Source organism: Arachis stenosperma, chromosome 9, assembly GCF_014773155.1.
Source record: "Arachis stenosperma cultivar V10309 chromosome 9, arast.V10309.gnm1.PFL2, whole genome shotgun sequence".
NCBI classification, from domain to species: domain Eukaryota; kingdom Viridiplantae; phylum Streptophyta; class Magnoliopsida; order Fabales; family Fabaceae; genus Arachis; species Arachis stenosperma.
In genome coordinates this window covers 88,585,953-88,604,179 of record NC_080385.1, presented here as the reverse complement: position 1 = coordinate 88,604,179, position 18,227 = coordinate 88,585,953, and the positions used below count along the sequence as shown (strand labels likewise).

At 41.5% G+C, this 18,227-nt stretch overlaps 1 non-coding gene across 1 annotated transcript; it reads right to left on the bottom strand.

Annotated features, from left to right (window-relative positions):
* Nucleotides 1-7,472: 7,472 nt before the first annotated feature.
* LOC130953768 (small nucleolar RNA R71) lies at nt 7,473-7,580 on the bottom strand. The gene has a single exon (XR_009075930.1). It is a non-coding gene; the product is annotated as a small nucleolar RNA R71 (small nucleolar RNA).
* Nucleotides 7,581-18,227: the final 10,647 nt, after the last annotated feature.

The window sequence follows — 18,227 nt, the reverse complement described above, 5'->3', positions numbered from 1 at the left end:
AAGAACGCAGGGGCAACCTACCAGAGGCTAATGAATAAAGTGTTCTCAGAGCACATCGGACTACAGCTGGAGGTGTACGTCGACGACATGCTGGTAAAGACACAAGAAGACAGAAACTTGCTGACCAACCTCACCAGTGTCTTCGGCACCCTCAGAAAACACAACATGAGACTTAACCCAACAAAGTGCACCTTCGCCGCAGAAGCCGGAAAGTTCTTAGGCTTCATGCTGACCCAAAGGGGCATCGAAGCGAACCCGGACAAATGCCAAGCGATACTCAACATGAAGAGCCCGACGTGTGTCAAAGAAGTACAGCAACTAAATGGAAGGCTAGCCGCCCTATCAAGATTCTTGGCAGGATCAGCGATAAAATCACTACCTCTCTACTCGCTCCTAAAGAAAGGGAAACCCTTCTCATGGACCCCGGAGTGCGAAAAAGCCTTCCAAGAATTCAAAGAATTCCTCGGGCAGCCACCAGTCCTAACCCGACCTTTAAAAGGAGAAGAACTCGTACTATACCTCTCGGTTGGAAATCAAGCAGTCGCTTCAGCGTTAATACGAGAAAATGACCAAGGACAACGCCCCATATACTTTATAAGCAAGGCACTACAAGGGGCCGAATTAAACTATCAGAAGATAGAAAAATTCGCCTACGCCCTAGTATTCACAGCTCGGAGGCTCCATCCCTATTTTCAAGCCCACACCATTAAAGTCCGGACAAACCAACCCATGAGACATATCCTGCAAAAAATGGACCTGGCAGGACGAATACTGCAATGGGCGGTGGAACTGTCCGAGTTCGACCTCCACTATGAAGCCCGGACTGCTATAAAATCTTAGTATCTAGCCGACTTCATCGCAGAATACACCGAGACCCCTGGAACCCCACTCTCATGGAACCTGTATGTCGACGGGTCCTCAAACAAAACTGGAAGCGGAGCCGGGGTTATACTCGAAAGCGACCAAGGAACGCGGATAGAACTATCCCTAAAATTCGAGTTCCAGGCTTCGAACAACCAAGCCGAATACGAAGCCCTACTAGCAGGCCTAAAGCTAGCCGAAGAGGTCGGAGCCCAGAGAATCGCTATCTTCAGCGACTCCCAGGTCGTCACATCACAAGTAAATGGAAGCTACCAGGCCAAAGACCCAACTATGAAGAAATACCTGGATCAAACACAGGCACAATTACGCCACTTTTCAGAAGTACAGATCCAGCACATTCCTCGGGAACAAAACGCCCGGGCAGATGCCCTCTCAAAGCTCGCCAGCACCAAACCCGGAGGCAACAACAGAAGTCTCCTCCAGGAAACCTTACAATCTCCCTCCGTGCTAAGAAGGGAAGAAACGCTAAATATATCCAGCCAAGAGCAAGGATGGATGACCCCCATACTCAACTACCTGAAGTCGGGAACTCTTCCCGCCGAAAGAAAGGAAGCTAAAAGACTCACGAAAGACGCCCAGAATTATACGCTAATTCACGACGTATTATACAGAAGAGGATTCTCAAATCCCCTCCTTAGGTGCGTCCCGACCTCAGAAACAAAGAACGTCCTCGAAGAAGTCCACGGAGGCATGTGTGGGAACCATCTCGGAGCTCGGGCATTGTCCAAAAAGGTAGTCCGAGCCGGGTTCTACTGGCCGACTTTGCAAAGAGACGCAACGGAATTTGTGAAAAAATGCCCCCCTGCCAAAAACACGCCAATTTTCACAAAGCACCACCCGAAGACCTCATCAGCATCACCGCACCATGGCCCTTCGCAAAATGGGGACTTGACCTACTCGGCCCGTTCCCCCAAGGACCGGGGCAAGTCAAATACCTCATAGTAGGGGTCGACTACTTCACAAAGTGGATCGAAGCCGAACCCTTAGCCACCATTACGGCTCAGAAAAGTCGCAAATTCCTATACAAAAACATTGTCACAAGGTTCGGAGTCCCCTACTCCATCACAACAGACAATGGAACACAGTTCACAGACACAAGTTTTCAGAACTTGGTGGCCGAACTAAAAATCAAACAGCAATTCACCTCAGTCGAACACCCACAAGCCAATGGACAAGCAGAGGCTGCAAATAAAGTTATCTTGGCCGGGTTAAAACGGAGACTCCAAGAAGCCAAAGGGGCGTGGGCCGAAGAGCTTCCCCAGGTGCTATGGGCATATCGGACAACTCCACACTCTACAACGGGAGAATCACCATTCCGACTAGCCTACGGGATGGAGGCAATGATTCCTATCGAAATAGAGGAAAGGTCACCTAGAACCATCTTCTACAACGAAAAAGGTAACGCGCAGGCACAAAGGGAAGAACTCGACCTCCTCCCCGAGGCCCGAGAAAGAGCCCGAATCCAAGAAGAAGCCTTAAAACGGCGAACGGCACTCAGATACAATCAGAAAGTAATAAAGCGAAGCTTCTCCATTCACGACCTGATTCTAATCCGAAATGACATTGGAACACAAAAGTCGGGAGAAGGAAAGCTAGCTGCAAATTGGAAAGGACCCTACAAAGTAACAGAAGTCTTAGGGACAGGCTACTACAAAGTATCCGACCTAGAAGGCAATGAGCTGCCCAGGGCCTGGCACGCCTGCAATCTAAGACGGTACTACAGCTAGAAAAATTTAACCCGAGGTGTACTCTTTTTCCCTACAAGGGTTTTTTAATGAGACACCCGGTTAAATAAAGACACCCGACCTAGTCAAGGGTAAACACTCTGTAAATATTCCTTTTTTTTACTAATCAAATTTTTCTATTTTCTTTTCTCCTTCCTCATAAATGAGACAAGTCCTAGAAAGTACCCCGCCAAGGCGCATTAATTTATGCTCGGCAAAACGCAAAAAATCATTTGCCAAGAGACCACACAAGGTCGGCAAAGATAAAGCGACAAGGTTCAAATTAATGTGAGAAGTTATAAAGCAACTCTGAAAAGGCTCAAAAAGCCAAATAAAAAGAGATTACAAAAATAACTTAAAAGGCCGACCAAACAAAGTCGGACCCAACAAAGGGAGGTACTCGAACGCCCGAGGTCCGAGAAAAAGCCCAGATCCAAGAAAGAAGCCTCAAAAACGGCAAAAGCCAAGATTTCGAAAACGCTTACTAAAAAGTTGTTATCCAAAAACAACTAAAAAAGTACAAGCGAAGAAACGAAATCGAAGGAAAGGATAAAACGAAGTTTCGAAAACGCTTACTAAAAAGTTGTTATCCAAAAACAACTAAAAAAGTACAAGCGAAGAAACGAAATCGAAGGAAAGGATAAAACGAAGTTTCGAAAACGCTTACTAAAAAGTTGTTATCCAAAAACAACTAAAAAAGTACAATCGAAGAAACGAAATCAAAAGAAAGGATAAAACGAAGTTTCGAAAACGCTTACTAAAAAGTTGTTATCCAAAAACAACTAAAAAAGTACAAGCGAAGAAACGAAATCAAAAGAAAGGATAAAACGAAGTTTCGAAAACGCTTACTAAAAAGTTGTTATCCAAAAACAACTAAAAAAGTACAAGCGAAGAAACGAAATCGAAGGAAAGGACAAAAACGAAGTTTCAAAGCGCTAGCTAAAAAGTTGTTATCCAAAAAACAACTAAAAAGCATAAAAACGGAACAGAAAGTCAAAGCAAAACACCGCATAATAAGCTAAAAAGTTACTACAAGTAGCTAATAGCAAAAAAGCGTCCAAAAGCGTTCACAGAAACCATCCAAAAACAAAAGAACCCACAGGCCGGGCAAAGAACCAAAAATAAAAGATTACAGAGGATCAAGGTCATTTCCGGATTCCACGTCGGTAGAAGGCTGCGGAGGAAGAACCATAGAAATCGGGACAGCCTTGACAGCACCATCATCTCGGTTCGAAACCTCCACACCAGATCCATCCCCGGCCAAAGGTGAAGTCGGGTTCGCAACCGGAACATTAAGGTCGGACACCGGAACCTCATCCTCGTTAGGAGCAGGAACAATCTTTCCCTCCACAACAACGTTATCCGTACTAAACAAACTCAGATCCAGGTCAGGAGCAAGAACCCGGACCTGATCCTTCAAATTTTCAAACATAGCATCCATACCCTTGGCCACATGACCCTCTAGCTCGTAAAAATCATCCCGAGCAGATTGCAACTTCTCCTTTGTCTCCACAAGCTCGGCGTATACCCGAGTATAATTCTCCGTCGCCGCCTTCGCCATCTCCTCAGATGCTTTCGCTGCCGCCACAGCCGCGGTAGCTTTAGCTTTCTCTTTCTCCAGAGAGGCCTCCAGCTCAGTAATCCTAGCAGCCTTCAGCTCACTAATCCTCTCAAACTCAGACTGAGCCTTCTCAAGTCGGGAGCTGGTCGCACCAATGGGGGATTTCTTGAACTCCCGGGCAATAGCAGCATGAAGACTGGCCATCCGAACACAACTCTGCGCCATATACTGAAAATGGTGCTCCATAGACACGTCATCAGTAGAAATAAAAGTCTGAGGGAGAATATGCTGTTCAATCCAACCAAGAGCATCAAAATCCTTATCGTTAAAACCCGCAAGCTCTTGAGAGGTCTTCTGCTTCTTGGGAGGAGGACCCGAGAACGGGGGAGGAGAAGAGGTAGCAGGCCCGGAGGTCGGAGGGTCTTGATTTATAGCTCGGAACTGGGGAGTCGGAATAGTCTTCGACCGAGTCTGAACACCCACGGTAGTCTTCTGCGGAGAAGATCGGGCAGAAGCCTCAGCCTCAATATTCCGAGCAGCCACGGACTTCTTCGTCCAACGAAGGAACTTCATAGAATCCGCCTGAGAAGACATCTCTGCAAAAATAAAAGAAAAGGATTATCACAACAGAAATTCCACCAAATCAAGCAAAGCCAAAATACTAAAAAAGATGAATCTCGGAGAGGTCGGGAACTACCTAACTCGGAACGGAGAAGGCTTGGATCTCCCAACATTTTCTTCGTATCCAAGTGAGGTGCCCGACCCCATAAACTGCTCACCACACCCACAAAAGCATGCTCAACCTCATCTAGACTCTCAAAAGTATACTTAGCAGACACTACGTTCTCCTGCCAACAAAGAGGAAAAGAAGGCTCCCCACTCTCATCCAGAAAGAAAGGTCGGCCGTCTCCAGTAGCCCGAACCTTGAAATAAAAGTTCTTGAAATCATGAAAGGACTCATCATAAAGGGTACAAAACTTCCTTCCCTGGTTAGCCCTAAAAGAGACCCAAGACACCTTCCCTCCACCCGACCCCGGCTTCGTCAACACAAACAAGTAGGAAAAAAGAGAAATAGAGGGAGCGACGCCCAAAAACTGACACAAAAGTTGAAACAGCTTTAAAAATGCCCAAGAATTTGGATGGAGCTGCGTAGGGGCAAGGTTACATGACCACAACTCCTCGGACTCCAGGTCGGTAAAAGGAAGTCGGACACTCAGCTTAGAGAAAAAACAATCATAAGCATAAAAGAAGAGCTTCTCGGAACTATCTAAAGGCGGAAAGCAAACTCTCTCCTCGGAATCCGGGGCTACTAATTCATAATCCCTCTCAGACTCTCTATTCTCACATATGCTACAGTGCCTACGGAACCTAGCCAAATATTCAGAATCTACCACAGAAGGGACTTTTAGAGGAAGAGGGTCTACCCAACCAAGACCACTTGGAATCTTGGTCGACATCGCCTGAAGAACCTTTCGAGACATAAAACCCTTACCTACAAAGAAGAAATACAACAGCAAGCAAAAATCACATAAAGCAGACAGCGAAAAACCCGTTCAGCCAAGCAAGAAACAAAAACCCAACAAAGAAAATGCGGCAACCCGGAACAAAGTACCAGAAAAATAAAAAGAGCCCCCCCATATGCAAACAAAAGCAATGGCGGCGCCTCTTTTCGGGGCAACCCAGGCATAAAGAAACAAACAAGAGCCACACAAAGAACAGAAGCATATGATCACAAGAAAATAGAAACAGGAGAACAAACCTGGAAGAAAGAAAACAAAGGCGAAGAGCTCCGAAGCAAGGAGAATGAAGCGGCGGCGCAGAGGAAACCCCGGAAAGACACACGGAAAGATTCGGGGAAGAAGAAACAAAGAAAGAGAAGCGGTGCTCGAAAAAGGAGATGGCGAAAACTTAGAAAAACAGAAAAGGAACAGAATAAACGAAGAAAAGGAAGGGAGCAAATAAATAATGCCTTCACAGAGCCCGAACGGAAATCGAGGAGAAACGGTAAAATGCAATAAATGCAGAAAACGGCCATTTTTGAATTTTGAAAAACTACTATGCCCGAGCTCGACCTCCCAAAAAGGACGAACTCGGGCAGGGGCACTGTTCATACCCTGACCGGGCTCCTCCAACTCGGCCACCATGAAAAGGTCCGACCTCGCCCTAAGGCCCACGCCTAAAGGTCGGACCTCGGACAAATCAAGCAAAGGAAGGCCCATCAAAAGGACGCCGTCCAAAACCTAAAGGCCCAAAGGGCCTAGAAGAGGCGGTTCCACAAAGATAGAGATAAAACTCCCAAAGATAAGATAAGATAAGAATATCTTATCCAGAGGAGATCACGACCAACTACTATAAATACACTGGAGCACCCAGGTATTTCATTCATTCCACATTCTACACTTACCTGCTTGGACCCATGCTAACTTAAGCATCGGAGTGTCATTGCAGGTACAACCACCAACCACTCCACATATCAAGCTCGGGTCCCTGAACCCCCACCTCGGGCCTCTCTAGACGACCGAGCTACACGTTTCAGGTAACCCCCGGAACACTTTTTTTATTTTCGAAAAACTCTTCCTCTCTTCTCACATCCTTCTATTTATGGAGTAACACTCCTCCTCAAATGCACAATTCGAACTCTATCTCACTAAGTTCAAATTCTTCTCCCTCTTCCTTCTATTTTTCTGTTCCTCTGACACCTCAAGGAATCTCTATACTGTGACATAGAGGATTCCATATTTTCTTGTTCTCTTCTCTTTCATATGAGCAGGAGCAAAGACAAAAGCATTCTTGTTGAGGCTGATCCTGAACCTGAAAAGACCTTGAAGCGAAAGCTAAGAGAAGCTAAGGCACAACTCTCTGTAGAGGACCTAACAGAAATCTTCAAAGAAGAAGAACCTATGGCAGCCGAAAACAACAACAATGTCAACAATGCAAGGAAGGTGCTGGGTGACTTTACTGTACCTACTCCCGACTTCTATAGGAGAAGCATCTCTATCCCTGCCTTTGGAACAAACAACTTTGAGCTTAAGCCTCAATTAGTTTCTCTAATGCAACAGAATTGCAAGTTCCATGGACTTCCACTGGAAGATCCTCATCAGTTCTTAGCTGAATTCTTGCAAATCTGTGACACTGTCAAGACCAATGGGGTTGACCCTGAGGTCTACAGACTTATGCTATTCCCTTTTGCTGTAAGAGACAGAGCTAGGATATGGTTAGACTCACAACCTAAAGAAAGCCTAAACTCTTGGGAAAAGCTAGTCAATGCCTTCTTGGCAAAGTTCTTTCCACCTCAAAAATTGAGTAAGCTTAGAGTGGAAGTCCAAACCTTTAGACAGAAGGAAGGAGAATCCCTCTATGAAGCTTGGGAGAGATACAAACAATTGATCAGAAAGTGTCCCTCTGATATGCTTTCTGAATGGAGCATCATAGGTATTTTCTATAATGGTCTGTCTGAACTGTCCAAGATGTCTTTGGATAGCTCTGCTGGAGGGTCTCTTCATCAGAAGAAGTCGCCTACAGAAGCTTAAGAGCTCATTAAAATGGTTGCAAATAACCAATTCATGTACACATCTGAAAGGAATCCTGTGAACAATGGGACAAATCAGAAGAAAGGAGTTCTTGAGATTGATACTCTGAATGCCATATTGGCTCAGAACAAAATATTGACTCAGCAAGTCAATATGATTTCTCAAAGTCTGTCTGGAATGCAAGCTGCACCAGGCAGTACTAAGGATGCTTCATCTGAAGAAGAAGCTTATGATCCTGAGAACCCTTCAATGGAAGAGGTGAATTACCTGGGAGAACCATATGGAAACACATATAATTCTTCATGGAGAAATCATCCAAATTTCTCATGGAAGGATCAACAGAAACCTCAACAAGGTTTCAACAACAATAATGGTGGAAGAAACAGGTTTAGCAATGGCAAACCTTTTCCATCATCTTCTCAGCAACAGACAGAGAATTCTAAGCAGAACCACTCTGACTTAGCAACCATGGTCTCTGATCCAATCAAAACCACTCAAAGTTTCATGAATGAAACAAGGTCCTCCATTAGAAACTTGGAGGCACAAATGGGATAGCTGAGCAAGAAAATTACTGAACTCCCTCCTAGTACTCTTCCAAGCAATACAGAAGAAAATCCAAAAGGAGAGTGCAAGGCCATCAACATGGCCGAATTTGGAGAGGAGGGAGAGGCAGTGAACGCCACTGAGGAAGACCTCAATGGACGTCCACTGGCCTCCAATGAGTTCCCTAATGAGGAATCATGGGAATCTGAGGCTCACATTGAGACCATAGAGATTCCAATGGATTTATTTCTGCCATTCATGAGCTCTGATGAGTATTTTTCCTCTGAAGAGGATGAAGATGTCACTGAAGAGCAAGTTGCCAAGTACCTTGGAGCAATCATGAAGCTAAATGACAAGTTATTTGGTATTGAGACTTGGGAGAACAAACCTCCTTTGCTCACCAAAGAAATAGATGACTTGTCTAGGCAGAAATTACCTCAAAAGAGACAAGATCCTGGAAAGTTCTCAATTCCTTGCGCCATAGGCACCATGACCTTCAAGAAGGCCTTGTGTGACCTAGGGTCAAGTGTAAACCTCATGCCTCTCTCTGTAATGGAGAAGCTAGGGATCTTTGAGGTACAAGCTGCAAGAATCTCACTAGAGATGGCAGACAATTCAAAGAAACAAGCTTATGGACTTGTAGAGGATGTTCTGGTAAAGGTTGAAGACTATTACATCCCTGCTGATTTCATAGTCCTAGAGACTGGGAGGAGCATGGATGAATCTATCATCCTTGGCAGACCCTTCCTAGCCACAGCAAAGGCTGCTATTGATGTAGACAGAGGTGAATTGATCATTCAAGTGAATGAAGAATCCTTTGTGTTTAAGGCTCAAGGATATCCCTCTGTCACCATGGAGAGGAAGCATGAAGAGCTTTTCTCAAAACAAAGTCAAACAGAGCCCCCACAGTCAAACTCTAAGTTTGGTGTTGGGAGACCACAACCAAATTCTAAGTTTAGTGTTGAACCCCCACACTCAAACTCTAAGTTTGGTGTTGGGAGGTTCCAACATTACTCTGAGTATCTGTGAGGCTCATGAGAGCCCTCTGTCAAGCTACTGACATTAAAGAAGTGCTTGTTGGGAGGCAACCCAATGTTATATTTTATCTATTTTCTTTTGTTATTTTATGTTTTCTGTAGGTTGATGATCATGAGAAGTCACAAAATCAAGTGAAAAAGCAAAAAACAGAATGAAAAACAGGAAGAAAAACAGCACACCCTGGGGGAAGATCCTGCTGTCGTTTAAACGCCAGTAAGGGTAGCAGTTGGGCGTTTAACGCCCAGTCTGGCACCATTCTGGGCGTTTAACGCCAGAAAGAGGCACCAGACTGGTGTTAAATGCCAGAAAAAGGCAAGTACTTGGCGTTAAACGCCAGAAATGGGCACCAGCCCGGCGTTTAACGCCAGAATTGGCTCAGAATGCATTTTTGCACGCCACCTGGTGCAGGGATGACTTTTCCTTGACACCTCAGGATCTGTGGACCCCACAGGATCCCCACCTACCCCACCACCCTCTCTCTTCTTCTTCACCCATTCACCAATCACCTCTACCACTCTTCCCCAAAAAACCCCTCACCTATCAAATCCCACTATTCTCTTCACCACTCACATCCATCCTTCATAAAACCTCACCTACCTCACTATTCAAATTCAAACCACTTTCCCTCCCAAACCCACCCTTACATGACCGAAACCTACCCCTCTCTTCACCCTATATAAACCCATCTTCACTCTCTCATTTTCCCACACCCTAAACACTACTTCTCCCCCTTTTGGCCGAAACATAAGCCTCCTCCATCTCCTCTATTTCTTCTTCTTCTACTCTCTTCTTTCTTCTTTTGCTCGAGGACGAGCAAACCTTTTAAGTTTGGTGTGGTAAAAGCATTGCTTTTTGTTTTTCCATAACCATTTATGGCATCTAAGGCCGGAGAAACCTCTAGAAAGAGGAAAGGGAAGGCAAAAGCTTCCACCTCCGAGTCATGGGAGATGGAGAGATTCATCTCAAGGGTGCATCAAGACCACTTCTATGAAGTTGTGGCCTTGAAGAAAGTGATCCCCGAGGTCCCTTTCAAACTCAAAAAGAGTGAATATCCGGAGATCCGACATGAGATCCGAAGAAGAGGTTGGGAAGTTCTTACCAACCCCATTCAACAAGTCAGAATCTTAATTTTTTAAGAGTTCTATGCCAATGCATGGATCACCAAGAACCATGATCAAAGTGTGAACCCGGACCCAAAGAATTGGCTTACAATGGTTCGGGGGAAATACTTAGATTTTAGTCCGGAAAATGTGAGGTTGGCATTCAACTTGCCCATGATGTAAGGAGATGAACATCCTTACACTAGAAGGGTCAACTTTGATCAAAGGTTGGACCAAGTCCTCACTGACATTTGTGAAGAGGGCGCCCAATGGAAGAGAGATTCAAGAGGGAAGCCGGTTCAACTGAGAAGGCATGACCTCAAGCCCGTGGCTAGGGGATGGTTGGAGTTTATCCAACGCTCAATCATTCCCACTAGCAACCGGTCCGAAGTTACTATAGACCGGGCCATCATGATCCATAGTATCATGATTGGAGAAGAAGTAGAAGTTCATGAGGTTATAGCCCAAGAACTTTATAAGGTGGTGGACAAGTCCTCTACCTTGGCAAGGTTAGCCTTTCCTCATCTCATTTGTCACCTCTGTTATTCAGTTGGAGTTGACATAGAAGGAGACATCCTCATTGATAAGGACAAGCCCATCACTAAGAAAAGGATGGAGCAAACAAGAGATCCCACTCATCATGAAATCCCTGAGATACCTCAAGGGATGCACTTTCCTCCACAAAACTATTGGGAGCAAATCAACACCTCCCCAGGAGAATTGAGTTCCAACATGGGACAACTAAGGGTGGAGCACCAAGAACATTCCATCCTCCACCATGAAATTAGAGAAGATCAAAGAATCATGAGAGAGGAGCAACAAAGGCAAGGAAGAGACATTGAGGAGCTCAAGCACTCTATAAGACCTTCAAGAGGAAGAACAAGCCGCCATCACTAAGGTGGACCCGTTCTTTAATCTCCTTGTCCTTCATTTCCCTATTTTTCGAATTTTTATGCTTATGTTTATCTATGTTTGTGTCTTATGATCATTAGTGTCTTAGTGTCTATGCCTTAAAGTTATGAATGTCCTATGAATCCATCACCTTTCTTAAATAAAAAAGGTTCTTAATTGAAAAAAATAGAGAAGAATTACATGAATTTCAGATTTTATAATAGATTAATTATATTGATGCGGTGGCAATACTTTTGTTCTCTGAATGTATGCGTGAACAGTGCATATGTCTTTTGAATTTGTGGTTCATGAATGTTAAAATTGTTGGCTCTTGAAAGAATGATGAAAAAGGAGACATGTTACTGAGGATCTGAAAAATCATAAAAATGATTCTTGAAGCAAGAAAAAGCAGTGAATTAAAAAAAAAACGAAAAAAAAAAGAAGAAAGAGAAAAAGAAAGAAAAAGAAAGAAATAAAGTTGTGATCCAAGGCAAAAAGAGTGTGCCTAAGAACCCTGGACACCTCTAATTGGGGACTCTAGCAAAGCTGAGTCACAATCTGAAAAGGTTCACCCAATTATGTGTCTGTGGCATGTATGTATCCAGTGGTAATACTGGAAGACAGAGTGCTTTGGGCCACGGCCAAGACTCATACAGTAGCTGTGTTCAAGAATCATCATACTTAACTAGGAGAATCAATAACACTATCTGGATTCTGAGTTCCTAAAGAAGCCAATCATTCTGAATTTCAAAGGATAGAGTGAGATGCCAAAACTGTTCAGAGGCAAAAAGCTAAAAGCCCCACTCATCTAATTAATACTGATCTTCATAGATATTTTTGGAATTCATTTTATATTCTCTTCTCTTTATCTTATTTGATTTTCAGTTGCTTGGGGACAAGCAACAATTTAAGTTTGGTGTTGTGATGAGTGGATAATTTGTACGCTTTTTGGCATTGTTTTTAGTATGTTTCTAGTATATTTTAGTTAGTTTTTAGTATATTTTTATTAGTTTTTAGTTAAAATTCACTTTTCTGGACTTTACTATGAGTTTGTGTGTTTTTCTGTGATTTCAGGTATTTTCTGGCTGAAATTGAGGGACCTGAGCAAAAATCTGATTCAGAGACTGAAAAAAACTGCAGATGCTGTTGGATTCTGACCTCCCTGCACTCGAAGTGGATTTTCTGGAGCTACAGAAGCCTAATTGGCGCGCTCTCAACGGCGTTGGAAAGTAGATATTCTGGGCTTTCCAGCAATATATGATAGTCCATACTTTGCCCAGGATTTAATGGCCCAAACCGGCGTTCAAAGTCACCTTCAGAATTTCCAGCGTTAAACGCCGGAACTGGCACCAAAGTGGGAGTTAAACGCCCAAACTGGCACAAAAGCTGGCATTTAACTCCAAGAAGAGTCTCTACACGAAATTGCTTCAATGCTCAGCCCAAGCACACACCAAGTGGGCCCGGAAGTGGATTTTTATGTCATTTACTCATCTTTGTAATTCTTAAGCTACTAGTTCCCTATATATAGGACCTTTTGCTATTTGTATTTTCATCTTTTGATCACTTTAGATCTCTAGATCATCTTGGTAGCTATCTTTAGTCTTATGCTATCTTAGATCATGGGGCTGGCCTCACGGCCATGCCTAGACATTGTTCTTATGTATTTTCAACGGTGGAGTTTCTACACACCATAGATTAAGGTGTGGAGCTCTGCTGTACCTCGAGTATTAATGCAATTACTATTGTTCTTCTATTCAATTCAGCTTGTTCTTATTCCAAGATATTCATTCGCACTCAAGAACTTGATGAATGTGATGATTATGTGACGCTCATCATCATTCTCACTCATGAACAAGTGACTGACAACCACTTCTGTTCTACAAGCAAACAAGGCTCTAATGTTTATCTCTTGGGTTCTTTAACCGGAATCTTCGTGTTATAAGCTAGAATTGATGGAGGCATTCAAGAGAATCCGAAAGGTCTAAACCTTGTCTGTGGTATTCTGAGTAGGATTCAATGATTGAATGACTGTGACGAGCTTCAAACTCGCGATTGTGGGGCGTTAGTGACAGACGCAAAAGAATCACTGGATTCTATTCCGACATGATCGAGAACCGACAGCTGGATAGCCGTGCCGTGACAGGGTGCGTTGAACATTTCCACTGAGAGGATGGGAGGTAGCCACTGACAACGGTGAAACCCTTGCATACAGCTTGCCATGGAAAGGAGTAAGAAGGATTGGATGAAGACAGTAGGAAAGCAAAGAGACGGAAGGGACAAAGCATCTCCATTCGCTTATCTGAAGTTCTCACCAATGAATTGCATAAGTATCTCTATCTTTATCTTTATCTTTTATTCATCATCTATACCCATTTGAGTCTGCCTGACTAAGATTTACAAGGTGACCATAGCTTGCTTCATACCAACAATCTCTGTGGGATCGACCCTTACTCGCGTAAGGTTTATTACTTGGACGACCCAGTACACTTGCTGGTTAGTAGTGTGAAGTTGTGATAAAGAGTTGAGATTGCAATTGTGCGTACCATGTTGATGGCGCCATTGATGATCACAATTTCGTGCACCAATAGAATAAATTGCATAGGTTAGGATAGTTGCATGCATGTTCTACTTGATTGAAAAGACAATAAGTTTCTTTTAAAAATCTATCTTTGGAACAAAATTTCACTAATTTTTCAAAATTTTCATGATAAATCTGCTTGAGTTGTATTTGGAACATGATGGTTGAGCTAAAGAACACACAACCTGTGAAAGATTTGAGCCTTTATGTATGGTTACATTATTTAACCATAATTATTTTATTCTTGTGTGTTTACTTCTCTATGATTGTAATCTATATTTTGTTTTATCTTATATGTTCAATATTTATTATATTTACATGCTTGCACATGATTGAGGCCATTATTTGTTTAAACTCACTTATCCAAATCAAGCCTACCCTTTTTCAATTACCCTTGTTAACCACTTTGAGCTTTTAAAACCCCAATTGTTCTATATTGTACCACATTACTAACCTTAAGCTGAAAAACAATTGCATATCCCAAATTGAATCTTTGGTTAGCTTAAGATAGAATTGTGTGTGTTAGTTAAGTATAGGAAATTGTGGGAACAAAAGTTGTTAAGCGAATGTGTCATGAAAATTTAAAGGAAATTTGGATACCCACTCATGTAAAAATATAAGAATGAAAAATCTATGTGCATTGATAAGCTTTATTTATTAAAAAAATAAATAAAAAAATTTCAATCAATAAATAAGGGGACAAAATTACCCCAATGTTAAATTCAGAATTCAAAGATCAATGCACATATGATAGAATTAAAATACAAGGTTGAAACATGAGTATGGGTTGAAAAAGGGAATTATGGGTAGCTAGGCATGAATTTAAAAGTATATAGAATATATGTATATTAGGTGAGAGCTTAGGTTAATTAAAGATTCAATTTATAAAGCTCACTTACCCATACATATATCCTTACCTGCACCTTGGCCCCATTACAACCCTGAAAAGACCTCATGATGTTTTCATTGGTATATTAACTGTTGTTGATTGGTTAGGAGAAAAACAAAAGTTAGAAAGCATGACTAGAGAAGAATAGAGTGATTACCCTATACACTAGAGATTAGAGCATACTTACTTTATCAGTGAGGGTTCAATGCTTGAATTTTCATGTTTCCGGCCTTCATAAGCTATCTTCTTGCACTTTTATCAGTTTTATTACATGATGATAGAATTAGTGGAATTTGATTTGTAATTATTTTGAAGGGCTTATTTACTTTTGATCAAGTGGATAATAATCATATAGTTGCATTTATTTATATATGTAGGATTGCATTGCATTTCATGAGTTTCTGCATGTTCATACTTATTTCCTTGTCTCCTTCAATTTAGCATGAGGACATGCTAATGTTTAAGTGTGGGGAAGTTGATAAACCACTAATTTATAGTTTATATTGTGTGGTTTTGTCGTGATCCTTACCCACTTATTCATCAATTTAGCATGCATTTAGATTTCCTTCCTGATTTTATTACATGTTTGAAAATTGCTTCCTAGAGACTTTAATTATTTAATTTCAATTCAACTTTATTCCATTCGATGCCGTAATCTGTGTGTCGAGTGTTTCAGGCTTCATAGGGCATGAATGAGACGGAGATTGGAGAGGAAGCTAGCAAAAATGGAAGGAACACAAGAATTTGAGGAGATAACCAGCGAAAAGTGACGCGGTCGCATGGCTCACGCGACCGCGCGAAGGAGCGCAAATCGCCGTGACACGGCCGCATGGCTTGCGCGGCCGCGCGGATTGAAAAGCACAAGCAACGCGGTAGCGTGGATGACGCGAACGCGTGAAGAGGAAAAGCGCCAGCGACGCGTCCGCATGGACGACGCGATCGCGTGACATGCGCTATCTGCATAAACTGCAGAATCTGAAACCAGCGACTTTGGCCCAGTTTTCGGCCCAGTTTTTGGCCCGGAACAGCAGACTAGAGTCAGAGAATATGCAGAAATAAGAGAGAATTCATTGAGTAGTTTGAGAGCTAGTTTTTCACTCTCTTAGGTTTTTCTCTCTAGTTTTTAGAATTCTAATTTTCAATTGATCTTAGCATTGGAACATTGAGAAGAGTTATTTCCTCATCAAGACTTCATCATTCCAGTTTGTTCTCTTAACTTGGTTTTATTCTTCCAGGTTCTTTGTTATGTTCAATTTTGTCATTCAGATATTTTTATGATTAATTAATGCAAGGATTATTTCTTTTTAATTTAATTTCCATTCCAATAATCATGTCTTCTTTTAATTTCCTTTCATATGCCATGAATTTTTTAATTACAATGCGTGAGTAGTTTCATTACTTGATGGGGAGTTGATTAAAAGGAACTCTTGAGTTGGAAGGATTGAAAGAAAAATTTGTAATTGGGTTAAATGTTGGATTGCTATCCTGTCACCGACGCCAATCCCTTTAAACTAAGTGTGTTGCAACTTGTGAACAGATCTGGCATTTCCACTTGTTTGACTTTCTCTTACCTAGTAAGGGACAACCAAACGGAACAACTATTAATTATAAATTAATCTTACAATCACACCATCAATGATAGAGATTCTAACCAATCAATTCCCAGTCAAGGCCTTTTATTTTTATTATTTAAAATTCCTCAATTTAATTCCCAAGTTACTTAGCTCAACTCTTTTTGGAATATCTGATTAATAAAACAGCACTCTTTTCTGCAACTCGTTGGGAGACGACCTAGGACTTAAAACTCCCAGTAATTTTAATTTAAACTTTCAGTGACATATTTCTAAATTGATAGGCAGATTTTCGGTGAGTTAAGAACTATACTTGCAACGTAAACATTTTAATAAATTTTTAATTCACCAGCTTCTGCATCTCCATCAATGTTCTTCATTGATCCTCAAGTTGTTCTTGATGATTTTCTTGCTCTGATCTTTAAATTCTATTGTCTTGAGTGTTTTGTTGTTTCTCATATGCATTCTCAATTTGTTAGTGTCAGTAGTATACAAACTTCTAAGTTTGGTGTCTTGCATGCATTGTTTATTTGATCTTAGTGGCATTTTGATTATTCCTCATCATTAAAAATTCAAAAAAAAATTTTAATTTGTGTCTTTTCAAGTCAATAATACAGAGAATTGAAGATTCAGAACATTCAGCAGAGGAATTACACAGAAAAAGCTAGACGTTCAAAACGCCCAGTGAAGAAGGAAAACTGGCGTTTAAACGCCAGCCAGGATACGTGGCTGGGCATTTAACGCCCAAAAGGGTAGCATTTTGGGCGTTAAACGCCAGAATGGATACCATTCTGGGTGTTTAACACCGGGATGGCACAAGAGGGAAGATTTTGTTTTTAATTCAATTTTTTTTCAAGTTTTCATAATTTTTCAAAATTAAATCTTTTTCAAATCATATCTTTTCAATCATATATTTTCAAAACCAATTTCTTTCCATTTTCAAAAATACTTGCTAACAATTAATGATTTGATTCAACATTTCAATTATGTTGCCTTTTATGTTGAGAAAGGTTTAATGTCTGAACCATATCTTTTAAATTTCTTGTTAGCCAAGTCATTAATTTTCAAAATCAAATCTTTTTAAATTATGTTTTTTTAAATCATATCTTCTCAATCATATCTTTTTAAAACTATATCTTTTCAATCATATCTTTTTATCACATTTTTTAAAAAAAATTAATTTTTCAATCATATCTTTTTGATTTCTAATTTCAAAATCTTTTTCAATTTCACTTTATTTCTTTTCCAATCTTAGTTTTCGAAAATAAATTACCATTTTTCAAAATTTCTTTTAATTAATCTACTTTAATTTTCAAAAATTTCTTCCCCTCTTCTCACATCCTTCTATTTATGGACTAACACTCCTCCTCAATGCACAATTTGAACTCTATCTCTCTTGATAAGTTCGAATTCTTCTACCTCCTCCTTCCATTCTTCTTTTCCTCTGACACCTCAAGGAATCTCTATACTGTGACATAGAGGATTCCATATTTTCTTGTTCTCTTCTCTTTCATATGAGCAGGAGCAAAGACAAGAGCATTCTTGTTGAGGCTGACCCTGAACCTAAAAGGACCTTGAAGCGAAAGCTAAGAGAAGCTAAAGCACTACTCTCTGAAGAGGACCTAACAGAAATCTTCAAACAAGAAGAAGACACGGCAGCCGAAAACAACAACAATGCCAACAATGCAAGGAAGGTGCTGGGTGACTTTACTGCACCTACTCCCGACTTCTATGGGAGAAGCATCTCTATCCCTGCCATTGGAGCAAACAACTTTGAGCTTAAGCCTCAATTAGTTTCTCTAATGCAACAGAATTGCAAGTTCCATGGACTTTCATTGGAAGATCCTCATCAGTTTTTAGCTGAATTCTTGCAAATCTGTGACACTGTCAAGACCAATGGGGTTGACCCTGAGGTCTACA